Raw genomic sequence first — 15,227 nt, forward strand, 5'->3', positions numbered from 1 at the left:
TTGCAATTCCCTGCTCATCCTATAATTCAGTATTGGTTTTGTGTATTTTTAATTATTTCTCTTATTATTAGTAAAGCTGGTTTAGTTTTCCAAGTTGTCTTTCTTCCTTTTCCTCCTTTTGTGGTTCCCTGGTGGGGAGGATGGGGTTAACAGAGTTCCTCTGTCGCCCTTTTTCTTGTATCCGGCTTTAAACAGTGATTGTTACTTGTGGAAATGTCTATTGTATATCTCTGCAGTCATGTCAACTTCATGCTAGAAAGTCCTATTCTGTTCTCCCTCTCTACAGCTTTAATTGCAGGCACACTGCAGGTCCATACAGAACTCTCATAAGCATTGTTTGTTTTCTGTTCCTTTCCTGAAGTGTTGGTTTCATTGGGGTTTTGAGCACTACGGGGTATCTTTGGAGTTACAAGTATTTCCCCTTTCCAGAGCTTATCACTGCCTATGTGCAGTTAGGACTCTCTTGCCCTTCAGTGCATTAGTTTTAATGTTTATCACCATTCAGGTACACCTGCTATTTTCTCACCTGATTGCTCAGTAGTTTGAGGCCCTTTTGCAGTTTTCTTCAGTCAACCCTCATTTTCATGACTCTGAAAAGGCATAATCAGTGAAAGCTATTACACCTTTATTTACTTCTTTTTCTCCATCTTTTGAATTTGATGTTTTCTCTATTCTAAGTACAGCTTGGTTTAAGTTGTTATAATTTTTAAATCTTAGGAAACAAATGTTAATGCTCATGGAGGTGCTGGAACAAAACCAGTCTGCTCAGGGCAAAATCCCTCCCTTTTTCAAGTACAGCCTGGTTAAATAGTGTTGGACAACCTTTCAGAAGGTTGTATCAAGTATTTAGGCTCATATTCTCAAGGCTTCCAGCTCTCAGTTCATTAACTGCATAATGAAGAAATGTGAAGCGTTTATAAATACACTACTAGTTGTTGCCAATTCTTAACTACTGCTGAGCATGGAGAATAGTTACAGATTGGTGAAAATGGGAACACTGAAGCCTGAGTGCTGGAAATTGCTTAGCTATGTACCTTCCATACGGCTTTGCTGATTAGGTCTTATAGTTTATTCTTTTCTTCTGTATGTTACTGTGAAGCTAATGAATAACTTCAAAATTTCTTGATTTCTGCTTGATACTGCAGGCAAATGTAGTTAAAGAGCTCCCAAATAAGTAGTGCTTACTTACATAAATAGAATATTTGAACTGCCATCACTGAGGGATTTTATTTCACTCTTCACTGACAAGTCTAGCAAATTTTATTTGGCACTTTTGAGAGTACGTAATGTGTAGGCAATGTGTGCTGTGTTTGTAAGAGACACACTGCATCATATGAAATATTACCTGTCATTAGAGCTGCCATCAGTCACATCTGACTGGCATAAATCACATACAACCAATTCCCATTTTTAGAACAGGAATTGTTTTGGCAAGTGTGCCATCACATAAACATATTGTGTTGAACAAAAAAATCTGGAAGTACACCAAGCATTTGAAAGGACACCAATAAAACTGCTAATAAAACTGACAATAAATGTCAATATAACAAAGTTTATAGCCTATGATCTTGCAGAATCCCTTAATATAAACTGATGTGATTATAGTGAAAAAATGTTATTGCTAATAACTATGACTAGGAGAACACCAACGTAACCAACACCAAAACTTAGAGCCGATTTGTTGGCTGACGTTAATATTTCTTATGTAATAGAACATGGTGCACAAGTATGAATCTTTTCTTCTTGGTACTGTGGTGATTCTCATGAGTAAGGCAAAACAGCTTTCTGTTTTCCAGGCTTTTCAGATGACACACTTTGGGTTTCGGCTTCACTTCACATATCAGACTGTGATATTAGTTTGGGAAATACTATTTCAGTAGTGGTTCCAGCTAAGAAAGAATCACTGTCATTTATGTGAATTGGAAGAAAATGTTGTGTTCTCAGAGATCTCTGTGACTGTTGAAGCTTGTATGCCATGTTATTTGAGCAAAAGCCTGTCAGCACCTATGAGGTTTAAATGTCTGTATAACTACAGATTTTACCTACTGATTTTTTTTTTAAATTTTCCTTTTTTTTTTTTTTTTTAAGAGCACTGAATGGGAGACCTTACTTTTCATGGCCAACAAGTAATGGATTTTTTCAGAGCAGAGGAGAACTGTGAGTTACTGGTATTTCTGTATTTTTGCACAGGAGGTATCTCACTGTAGTATTTGATCAAAGACCAAATTATGTTATTATTGAACTATTTTCAGCTGTGGCTAATTTTTTTTTTGTCACAAACACTGAAGTTCACTTTCAATGATTTATGCAGAATGTAAACCATCCCAAACCACCTTAGTATCAGTACAAGTGTTTTTGTATAAAACAGCTTGGGGGAATGATTCTTTAATATAAACAGGTACAGCCATAACTGTAACCAGCCTGTGTGAAAAGTTATTCTATACAGCCACATCCATTTTGAGTATAGGGCTAGAGTTATGTTTACTGTAAATGTAAATAATATGGCAAGCATTTGCATGTTTATTGAACTATACATTAAAAAGTTGAAATGAAAATGTGGAAGCACTGACAGCTGACTTTTATTGTTGCAATGCATTTATGCATATGGAAGTCAAAATCAACAGAAAAGTATTGTAATGGAAATTATATTTAATGGCATACGAAAGCACTTGTAGGAATAATTTTATAAAAGGAATATATGAACCAAAACTGTGCCTTGGTAACATTAAAACAAATGAGAAGCATTTAAAAATCAATGTTATTTTATACACCAACGTATTTATATTACCAACAAGACCAACTTTTTACTATCACAGTAGTGGTGCTAACTAGTGCGCACTTATTCATGAAAGACTGTTTTAAAAGACTTGTGAAATTCCAATACATCAAATCACAATAAAATCCTAATTATATAAAACAAAACAGTGCCTTGCATACGATGTAATTGAGCCATTAATTTCAAGATTGTAATAAAAGATTCAATGCATGGTAACATGTATAAGAATTACATGCATTAACTGCATTGTTTTATAGTCTCTACCATGTAGAAAATAAAATATTAGTGTATATGTCAGCACCTTATTATGTCAATTTAGGATATGAGTCCAGAGTGCGACTAAATCTTCTGAAAGACCTATATTAATAGGAAAATCGAGTCTGGATTTTGAAAAGACTGCTCACTGACTAAAAACACTGAGGTTTTGGAGATTTTTAGCAGTTCCCTTGTTGGGTTGTTTTTGGTTGTTTTCTTTTTTTTTTCCTAAAGTCTTCTATTTGTTAATGTGAGCAGGCAGCAAAATAAACTTGCAGGTCTGCAATAACAGTGTTTGACTTGGATGTAACAGTGGTTTATGTGTTGATTTTTTTTGGAGCAAAGTTTTTTCCAGCTTAGTTCTTCTGATGCTGATATGGTCACCAGGTTAATAACTGAAAACCATTAACCCTAATAGTTGTAGCAGTGGAAGAAAAATTCATTTGTGATCACAGCTGATTGACTGTCCAAAAAAGAAAAAGGATATCATTCAGAGGCAAAAGAAACATGTAGTACCTTGCGTCTATTACAAAATCAATTTAGTAATCAGATAATTGAGCCAAAAGATACAAAGAAGTAATAAGCTTTTAAAAAAATTGGCTTTCTTGTCAAAGTAGTGAAAGGACTTGGGGATATGCCCTTTCGGGGAGATAAATTTAGTTTGGCTTCAGGTAGATATGTAGCTTCCTAAAATTATACAGTTCTCTTCTGGTGACTTACATGAGAGCTCTCTATTTTTGGTTGTAAAGCAGGATTGACTAGTTGGAACCCAACAGACAAATGTTTTGAAATGTTCTCTAATGGCTTGCCCTATATAAAGAGAGACGCAGGTGCATAGAAGAGCACAACATTCAGAGAAAACTTGTCAGGCCATTTAAAGTGGCTGTATCGCTAAAACATCTGTATTGTTTTTATGCTGTAAGAGAATTAATTTGAAAGTGGTACCAAAGCTAGCAGGATATATTGCTGCTTCCACAGGTTCTCTCATGCATTACTAGAAGGACAAGATGTGAAAGTGGGGGAAGATGTGAAGGAATAAATACAGAATCATTTATACATGACATTGCAGAAAGTACCAGCACCTGTAACTGGGGTCAGAAGCAGAGAGTAATGACCTGGAATCTTATAAGGAAATGGTTTGTGGCTATAGGTACTTTCTTTAAGAGATATAACTAAGCACCTTGTTTAGCCAGAATCAAGACAAAACTGAGCTACAGAGACATTCATGATTCTTTGTATATGCAGTGAACACAAGAATCAATTCTAAGCTATTTCTTGCTATCCTTAAGGGGACTGCTGACAATGCAGGTGGGATTTACTGGTGTTTATAATCTCTTTTTATAATCCCAATTGAAAGCTCATGTGTTCTAATAAACAGAAGAAAAAAAATTTCTTAGGTCAGAGAGCAAAGTTGAAAAGAGCCAACTTGATAAATACCCCATGAAACTGCACTAGAAACATGAGAAACATGTATCAGAGTGATTAAGAACAAGAATCAATAGTATGTTGAACACATCCATGCCCTGTATGAAGCACACATACATCCTCTGAAGCTGAAACTCCATGGGAACTTTTAGAGAAGGGTAGAATTTGGCTGAAAGCCTGAATCTAGATGATGCCACAAGTTCCGTTCAATTTAATGAGTATTCTAATTTATTGAACCCACCTGCGCAATAAAGTAAAAGCACTATGTAATAAATTGAGTCTGAGTTCCCCTTTCACAGGGTTGAAATTCAATATGGCAATGCATTTTCCAGCATTTTCTTTGTGGTCAAAAGGGGAAAAAACAAAGACCCAGCTATTTTAAATAGCCAACATAAGAAAAACACTCTACTTTTACATTTGTGGACTTTTTTTGTTTTTACATCTGTTAATTAATTTAACTGAATGAATTCTTCATGTGCAGCAGGTAGGTAATTAACTAACTCCATAATATAATACTTGCTAAAATATTCTATGCATATGTAATATCAGTGGCAGTTTAAAAAAAAAAGAGACTTATTTAAATCAATTTCAATATATTAGCATAAAATATTAAGAAGCTCGAGATTTTTTTCACAACTATTAATCTTGCTTTTGTTTCATTACTTGCCATAAATTGACGAATATGTTGAGAATTTAGCAGGATTTGGCTTCATAGCAGAGTTAAGGTTATTTTACAGTGTTGGATTTTCTGTCCTACATGACTAACAAAATTGCCTTAATGGATTTTTATGTCTTCAAGCAGCATATAGAGTGAGAACTCACTTCCCTTATAATGACAGTATAAAAGATTGCTGAAGTGGCTGCTTTTGATCTCGGACATGATCAGAGTAACTGATATTATACTATTATTATCATTTGCAGATTTTGCCAAGCTAAAGCATTTGCTATAAATCCAATGTGTTTCAACCCCATAAAATTAATATACAGAGCAGTCCTTCATGTCTGAATCCTACCTCTGGCCACATCTGATGCTTTGATTGTAAAAAACAACCTTATCTATATCTGATAGCATTGCCTTTCATCCCAGTGTGGAATTGAGAAGCACATAGAAGTGTGGTGGATTTGGCTGCTGAATGGCAGGACGAGGAAGTGGATACTCTGTAGGGTTCTGACATTTTATAGCAAGTTAAAGCAGCAAAACAGTTCAGAGTAAACTAAGGACGTCTGTGCACTTCGGTATTCAGGAGAGCTTTTGACTATGAGATGGAGAACAAACAGTTAATAGAGAGTACACAGCAGATCCACATTATTCAGCACTGGCATCCAGAGAATAGGTGTGAGCTGATAGTGTGATAAGCATGATCACACAGACCTGCCCATCAGTCAACTGGAGCGCTCTGACTGGAACACAACACCCTGTTGCCATGTAGCAGGAAGCAAAGACTGCTGCCCAAATGGTGCTAGTTTTAAATCTCAGGTAGTTCTTATACATGTGCCAGGTTGATACAGCTGTAGGAGAAGATCAGGGTCAAGACCATCTAAAGAACTGTATCAGCCTAGAGTAAAGTACTGTTTTGGAGTTTCCAGAAGTGTAACAGATACCTGGACACATTAGTTTATTTAACTAATAAATAACACAATCCCTCAGGTCTTTGGTCTGTATTACCTAAAAATAATTACAAACTATGTACATCTCAGAAATTTACTGTCTTGCTTCTAAAACAATTTAAAGATCAATGAACGTACACATGCCTCAAATGGAAATAAACGGACTCCTCAGTTCATGTTTTTTTCTGGCAAATCTATATGCATTTGTTGTCATTTATGACAGACGAGGGTAAAGGGAATTCTGTGTCAGGTTCTTGTTAAAAGTGCTGGCAGTTCATTGATCGTTGTCATTGGGGAATTGGGGGCTGTGCCTCTTTGCTGACATCCTGTAGTCTGATTGTTAGGCCTCTGAGAAAGGATGTGCTACTTCATCTGATTTTATAACCTGAGATCCACACACACCAAAATAAGCAGAAAAATGTATTTTAATGAGGTAACGTTTGTGTCACTTTTACAAAGCTCAGGATCTATTTCCTATGCATTGTTTTCCTCTAGAATATTAATACTTGAATTCCAATTAAGGTACTCTGACAAAAATAACAACTACCTACTTCTTCCCAGGGATTTAGGTAAGACGACACCAGATCTTTCTGGTTTTCATGTTTTTCTTACAAATGTCTGAAGCAGATGCAGCTGTGTTTCCTAGTCCATTACAGTCCCCCGATTATGTCCACAATCCTGTTTTCTTCTTGCTAATGGTGCAGTTGGTTTGAGTTTGGCATATTGTCTACACTGTGCTGTTTTCATATTAAAGAGATGTGATGGTAATTCTTTTTTTTTGCCTAGAACTGTTGTTGTTCTTGGTTAGGATTGTACTTTCCCATTAGCTCTCAAATGCAGCTTGAATTTTCTGTGTTTATTTGGCTAATGTTGACTGGCTGTCATTTGCCACACTGCTGCTTTTGTCATTTCTTGATGTTTTAACTTCTCTCCCTAAAACAGCCTCATTTCCCTAATAAATTCTCATTCACAGTGAGACATTTTCAGACTTGGTTGTGAGTTCAGTTTCCATGTACCTTTCCTAGGTGGTGAGTACAGTACACTGTAGTTGGGAATTCCAATGCAAGCAAACTTATTGTTTCTGTAGGCACTATAATTTCACTGATTTGTTTGAAGAGATTAGGATAAATATCAGTCTTCCATTCTTCCACTGGTATTTAACTTTAGGCACATGGATATTCCTGTTTGTCAATATAAGTAAAATATAGATTAAATGTTGTCTCTGGCATTTACTTCAAAAGCTTGTGAACATGGCAAATTTGTGAGAAGCGTGGATAAATAGGTCAAGTAGCCACAAATGCAATAAAGCAGATCACATAAAGCATATCTGTGGGGGAGGACAGAATTAATTCTTCACATAATTACTCAGGAAGTCCTTAACATCTGCTCCATATTAAGATCCCAAAAGCCTTTAGGCAGCAATGAAGTTACTTATTATGGCAGATTGAGTCTGGTTTACACATTGTACTCCAGACATTAAAGTTATGTTTGAGCATCACATCTGTCTGTCTATTGACTGTTATTAAAAAGAAGGATCATGTTTAATTGCCTGAAATACTTCTGTTCTTTAATTGTAAATTCATATGGTAGAGAGAGGAACGAAAAAAAAAAAAAGAAATTATCTAAATATTAAATAGAGTGTAACTATACAAAGTTCTGGTCTTCAGAGATCTGGCTTTTGTTTCTGGCTCTGGGCTGTTGTCTGACTGGGGACAGCCACTTTGCCCTACTCAATCTTGCAGTCACTTAATGACCTCCTTTCTTTGCAATCCTGACTTTTGATGAGTCAGGAACCCTCTCACAAAGGCGGAGATCCAGGAACAGTTGTGTCCCAAGTCATGTTTTGAGATTTTCGCCATTAGTTTGCCTTGTAACCTCAAGAAAGCTCCCTTCTTTTTCAGTCTGGTTTTCTTTACCAGCAGTTCATTTTCTCTAAAGAGGTCTTTGGGTAAAGGGACTGGCTCTTATGTTGTGCAGTAATGGGGGACAATTATATTAATGTCTTCAGCTATTATTATAAACTAAATAACATCTAGTGGAATTTTTTGAACCTTGAAATTCTGTTGAAAGGGTCCTTCAAATAGTTAATGGAAGTCTTGTGAATCTGTATCCTGCTGAGATTTTAGGCAACACTTAAACAGCAATATAGTTTTAGTTACAATATAGTTATAATATACTTCTGTCTAGGAACCTCAGTCTAAACCCCTTGTTGCATAGTGAGCTCTGGATGTGCTAAGCAATCCATCCATCAAGTTTCTGTGTATATTCCATGAGGTGTTCTAAGAAACCAGTGCTAGCATGAAGGTATCTCTTCAGTTCTCTAGCAGATTTGTTATTTGCTATTCCAGTTTGCTTGTCTCTTCATTTCAAGTTTTCATTGTATTTCTATACTACCTTATTAAAAATTAATTAGCTTGTCTAACAAGAAAAATTAACCAACTGCTTTGAAATATAGAATGAAAGTTATTTTGTCAGTTTTGCTTACAGTTCTCTCAGTTGCCATACTGTAGAGATTCCCCTGCAAAGCATCACTGGGATATATTTTACGTAGCACAGCAGGGTGCAATCTGCTTGCTATGCCAAATACATCTTGCAGCAGTCAAGAGTTTTAAAGGATATACCCATGAGTGACTATTAAATGAATGCAACTGGAAAGTGAAGTACAGCAAAGAGCCTTTTTCTAAAGATGCAGTGTAAGCTTGAATAGGTGTTGACATTAAGACAAGCAAGGTATAGGCAGTTTTTTATAGAACAGACAATATAATGAAAAGGTGTAAGAAATGGTGTCCATCATCAACAGTGCTCAACAAGTAAACTATTTCTTAAACTACAGGTATTCACTGACTTTGAAAAGGTTTCTGGAAAACTGGGGGAAAAAAAAAAAACAACAAACAAAGCCAAACAACGTTAAAGAATCTGCAAAAGTTCTGCTGGTTCTTTTAAAGAATTTTCAAATAGATCTTTCAGCTTGATATTGGACAGAAAGGACCACAAAATGCATCTAAGTCTAGTCATTACCTGCAGAGAGAGTCACAGACATTTGATCTGTGCAACACCTTATCTGGTTTTTAAGACTTGACACAACACTGGACTTGGTAAATACCTGTTCATTGCTGCTGTTCTGCTTTTCCTCTGTAGGTATTATCAAGATCTTCAGAGTCAGGTTAAAAAATGTCTTATGACAAGTAAATTTATGTGAGCATTCTTGTGCATGGCTTTACCACTCTATGAAAAGAAGGAAAGTTGTGTGTGTTTGCATAAAATGAAATAAAGGAGCTAATACCTGACATGAATGTCAGAGGGGAAACAGTTTGTGAAATTGTGGTGAAGATATTTTAGAAGTTTGGGTTTTCTGGAACACAGCTTACAACATGCCTATCTATGACCAAGAAAATCACTCTTCCTTGAGATGCAAAAGTAGACACTGAATTAGCATTCAGTTAGGGAAATATAGAAGTAGAAGATATGCATGCAGTAGTTAAGAGGAAAGAGATTCTTAGGCTTTTCCAGTATAGCAAGTGTCACACTTTTCTCTTTACAATTCAGTTTTCTCCTCTCACATTAGGGATAGCCATAGTCTACATTTTAAAAATAATCTCATTATATTTTTATTAGAAAAATCATCATAGTAAATTAAGGTGATTATTTCCAACTTGTCATACATTTGTCTAAATTATGAAAAGACTAAATTATGTTACCCATGTTTATTTTGTTTAAAAATGTTGTTCTTCATCAAATTTATCATACTTGTTATCTAACTACAGCATTGGTTTTAGTTGCTATCACATGGTCACAAGGAATTTTGAGTAAATTATGAAATTTATATGGTTTGCTTTCTGGAATTAAGGCAGATGGATTGCCTTGATGTATCTTATCAGCACTCTTTCTTGCACAATAGAATAAAAAAATACTACATATTTCTGGAAATTAGTTATGTGTCTAGTCATTAGATCCAAATTGAGATTACCATTCTCTAGCACACTCATTAATTGACTCCTGGGTTTCATAGGCTAAAATAAAGAGGTATTCACTCCAAAGCAATATTGCCTGCTAACCAATCAGACTCTTGTATGTCTGTACTAATTATTTAAATCAATATTTATTATGATATAACGAGAAAATGAGCAACGTTACTTTAAAACTTCCAGAGTATTGAAATAATGCCTTTTTTGTCTCTTCTTGAATATAGAGAAAGAATATTGCAGTATAATGAAGTTCTTAAGTGAATTTCATGGTAAAATAAAGTAATACTTTTCTTCAAGGAAACTAACTACTGCTAATTTTCTATGGTTCAGTTCTTTAGGGTACTTAGATATAGAAGTAACCTTCTGCTGATTTGAGCCCAAATTTGCTTAGGATTGTTATCGTCTTTTCATGTGGTGTGCAAAGTTAACCAAAGGAGGCAGCAAAACTGTTAACTAGTGCACAGCAAGAATATACAAAATCTAGATCAGTCACAATAATTTAATGATCAATTAAAAATAGCCCTTACTAGAGAGAGCTAAAACAAATCACTATATGAAAGGAGTAAAATGGTGTCATGGTAGAGCTGCCTGTTAGTAATTTGATTTTTGTATTCTTTTAAGTTTGTAGTTGATGTTTTTGAAGGAAAGAAATGATCATAAGATAATTAAATAAACATGGTTCATTGCAGAACAGCAAGAAGCCATCCTAATTTGCAGCAAACGTTGTTTTTTTTTTTACATATTAGAAAATAATTTCCAAGCAGACGAGTGAAGAACCGTTGGAGCAGACCATTAGGGACCTTTTGGAAAATTTAAAGGCAAATTAGACACATTTTGGGAATGGTTTAGTTATGCTTGACTCCTTCTCAGTGAAAGGAGTTAAATGTAACTGAATCTCAGGAAGTCTCAGTCTTGCATTTCTATGATTCTGTGACCAACTTCATTTTGAGTATATGTGCAGAACAGATTACAAATTTCTGTGACTAGCATGTGTTCACAGTTATTTTACGAAGCATTAAACAATTCCAGAAAGGGTAGGAAGTCAAACACCTCATACTCCAAGGCATAAGCCAACCTCTGAAGCTAAAAAGAAGCTTTTCTTATTAGTGTTTTTTGTTTGGTTTGGTTTGGTTTGTTTTTTTGTGTTGTGCGTTTTTTCTTCCATACTGATACTTTCACTCTCTAATTCCTTCTAAAGCTGATGGTAGTGCTTCTGTTGGAATGAGAAACTGGACTAGCAAATATTCTTTCCTTGTTATGTATGTTGTATATTAGAAGAGGGGTGGTTAGCAGGTTGAGAGAGGTTCTCCTTCCTCTCTACTCTGCCCTGGTGAGACCACACCTGGAATATTGTGTCCAGTTCTGGGCCCCTCAGTTCCAGAAGGACAGGGAACTGCTGGAGAGGGTCCAGTGTAGGGCAACCAAGATGATTAAGGGAGTGGAGCACCTCCCTTATGAAGAAAGACTGAGGGAGCTTGGGTTCTTTAGTTTAGAGAAGAGGAGACTGAGGGGTGAACTTGTTAATGTTTACAAATATACAAAGGGTCAGTGTCATGAGGCTGGAGCCAGGCTCTAGTCGGTGACAACCAATGGTAGGATAAGGGGTAGTGGGTATAAGCTGGAACATAAGAGGTTCCACTTAAACTTGAGAAGAAACTTCTTCCCAGTGAGGTGACAGAACAGTGGAACAGGCTGCCCAGTGAGGTTGTGGAGTCTCCTCCTCTGCAGACATTCAAAACCTGCCTGAACACGTTCCTGTGTAGCCTCATCTGGGTGTTCCTGCTCTGGCAGAAGAATTGGACTGGATGAGCTTTCGAGGTCCCTTCCAATCCCTAGCATTCTATGATTCTATGATACTTCTGCATGTGTTTTCTTCAGTTAAATACAATGCAATAGGAAAAGTCTCGTGTTTGACCTTACTATGGTTTGTTATAATCACACTGCTCTGTAATAAAAATTAAGATTGTGAACCAATTTATCATTCTCTCTTTTCTGTTTATTACATCCTTTTTCCTCCTTTCTTTTAATGCTCCTATCTGAAACACTAGTAATACAACAGCATTTCAGCAGTGAGATGAGCTAGATACCATCTTATGTCCTCTGGGTTTCATTGCACATTTAAATCTGTTGCTTTGCAAAACAAATCTCATGTACAAAACCAAGAGCTCTGAACCCTTAAATGACAAAATTGATGGGAAATATCACCAGGGCATCTTGTCATCGTTTTATTGCGTCCATCTCTACAAATAGCTTGTATTCCTCTGGTATAAGTTTCTGTTTCTGAGGGGATGATTTCCATATGTAAGCTTTTTCTCATTTTTTCATGCTTGGCATTTACTTTTAAATTTTGGGTTCTTGGCTGACATTTTATTCTGGATAACAGAGAATTTCTTTGCATTATAACATGGATAATGCAGATGTTCTTATTAGTTTCTCGAAGACCTGCAGCTACCTCTCCAGTTCAGTTCTGTGGTTTCACTGCTTTTTGTACCCTGTTTTGGATTATAAACACAGGATGCTAAGCTTTCTGACTAGATATTGAGGACACACAAGGGCAGCAAACCTCCCTCCCTGTTCTGTTTCTGAAGTAATTACAGAATTATTGTCCCCTCATTCCTGTGCTACTGGCTGTCAAGGAATTTCCTCTTTTGTGAAATAAGGAAGAGCAAAATTTCAAGCCAAGGAGAACCCACCAATTCCTGAACTGATATCTTTGCATACTGGAGTCTCTAGTAGACAGAGGACTACCTAATTTGCACATCTATCTCATCTAAGTGGATTTGTAATTGGACAGGACCATTGGAGTCTATCTCTATCGTAGATGGCATGATTCCTCTAAAATACTGGTAGGAATAACAGTAGTTTAGATTATGAAACATCCCTCTTGCACTGGTAAAGAATCTGTGTGCAACATACTTGCCCCTGCTGAGGTTTTTGGTCTCTGTAAGTAAAATGCTGTAAATACAGGGACAACCCTATCACCACTTACTTTCCAAGCCAGATTCCCTGTAGAGAGTAAATATTCATTTGACATACTGTTCTTGCCTATGAAGTATTAGTGGTTAAGATGCTGGAGATGATAACTATATAAACTTTTCTTCTGATTTCCCTTAAAATGCAGATAAGGAGTTAATTCACAAGATTACCCAAACCTTATCAAGAAATATCTTAGGCAGCCTCTCCAACGACACGGTAGTCACTGTCACTTGAATATTTTTATAGTAAGCCTTACTCCAGCAGAGTATTCTCTGTTTCAAAAACTTGCTAAAGCAAATGGAAACATTCACAGTTATTTCAGTGGGAGCTGCATCATGTCCTTGCTGATCATCATGTGCAGGCCTGATGGTTTCTGACTGCTACTGAAAACTCTGTCTTGTAAATGAACCCCCTTATGGGTGCGATGGCGCTTCAGCTCATGAATCATATGTGTTAGCCTTTATTACTCTCTTCAGTGTGGTGAAAGGTGGTAATTGTGTAGCTGAGAGCACAGCTAAAAATTTTTAAAGCAATATTCAAGTCTTGTCCCTCAGCCCCTTAAAGTAAATAAGTAATGCAATGAAATGGGACTGTATGGCTTAAACAGAGTGAAAAGCCTCTGCATTTCCTTCCAGAGAAATTCAGTTAATGCTCTTGGCATATCTGCAGTAACTCTGAGCTTTCTAAATGTTTAAATTCACCTTTGACAATATGATTTAAAAGGAGAGAGAGTTTCTAATGATTGTCTAAAATTTAATAAGAAGTGTGTTACAAATGCCTTTCAGTAATTTCCAGAGATTGAGGTGTGTTTATACAAAGTGCTTCTAATGTCAGGCAAAAGTACTGACCTGTCCTTTAGAAAACAAAGAGAAAAGACACTCCAGAAAGTGACTGGATCAAAAAAATATTTTAATTGCTTTTCAGAGATGATTTTTTTCTCTCCCTTGCCTAAATAAGGACAAAAGAAGATCTGTGCTCTATTTTAGCCACTGTAGTAGGTGCCAAACGTTAAGTAGAATCAAACTGGACATAATTCTTCCAGGAGGAAATGGTAGAGCAACTCATCATGACCTTATGCTTCAGGCATCACAGAATGCACTCATAGGAGATTTGCCTGAAAGCTTTAATTGAAATCCAAGCTACTTAAAAACCATCAACCATCCTTCTCACCCAAAGTTTATTAGGATTAATTGTTTGTTGCTGCTGTTGTGCATGCAATTCCACTGGGAACAGCACTAGATGAGAAAGTTTGTAACTGTATTAACCTTTTCTGTCGCTGAGTATTTCTTTCAAGTACTGAACTTTGTAAAGTATTGATTATCCTTCTGTTAGATCACTCCATGCCTTGAAAATTCTCAACTAGTTTAAAAAAATAAAAAACGTCAAACTTGAATTATAGATCATTTGTAAGAATAGTGAAATCTAGGTCTTATTTTGTTATGTAAAATGTATTGGTTTTGCCTTTGTGAGCTTTGACTTTTCAGTCACTCATGGTTCCTATGTTTTACATTCTCTCATGATTTTTTTAAACACTAGAATTCAAGGGACTAGTGCAAGAAACCAGCATTCTCTTGAATGGTTTCTTCAGTGTTCCAATTTTTGCTTTTTCCAAAATCTGCACTTCAAGAAATTTGCAAGAGAGGGGTATATTTGAGTTGGAAACTCTATAGTATTTCATTTAATGTCTTGAAAGTTTCATGCATTTTAGAAGACTAAGTTCCTTGCTGGGACTGTAAGTGTGGTTCATAAGATCATCTAGCTAACCATTAAACTAGACATTATGAAGTTAATGGTTTCAGTCTTCGTTTATATAAGTTAAAATCAATAAGAATGATGTGTTTACTCTAGTGGAATAGAAATGTTCACATCAATCTCTAAGGCACTGATGTATATCTGTGGAAATATCAAAGGTTCAGCACATCTCTCGTTGCACAGGATAGATTTTCACAGAGCCTGGATAGATGCCCTAGATAAAGATGTCTGGAGTTAGATTTGCTTTTGGTCCAGGCTTTGGGAAACACTGTACTGTGTTACAAGTTACAAGGTGAGGAAACTTCTGCCTCATTTGAAGAGGCTGTAAGATTAACATTGCTCTATATATCAGGAGAGGGAAGAAAAAGGACAATATTCCCTTGTATAGCACACCATAGTGTGGTTTAAGGAGACCTTTTATTTAAAGCTAATCTCTGTTTAAAGATTTCTACACAAAAACTTGTTGATTC

At 36.1% G+C, this 15,227-nt stretch overlaps 1 long non-coding RNA gene across 3 annotated transcripts in view; it reads left to right on the forward strand.

Moving 5' to 3' along the window:
* The window catches only part of LOC135580691 (uncharacterized), a 306,238-nt gene that overhangs the window by 191,815 nt on the left and 99,196 nt on the right, over positions 1-15,227 (forward strand). For all 3 annotated transcript variants that reach the window (XR_010475614.1, XR_010475613.1, XR_010475615.1), the window contains exon 2: positions 2,089-2,157. This is a non-coding gene — a long non-coding RNA (uncharacterized LOC135580691). The remainder of the gene's footprint in view (positions 1-2,088; positions 2,158-15,227) is intronic.

The sequence above is a fragment of the Columba livia genome, chromosome 12, assembly GCF_036013475.1.
Source record: "Columba livia isolate bColLiv1 breed racing homer chromosome 12, bColLiv1.pat.W.v2, whole genome shotgun sequence".
Lineage (NCBI taxonomy): Eukaryota > Metazoa > Chordata > Aves > Columbiformes > Columbidae > Columba > Columba livia.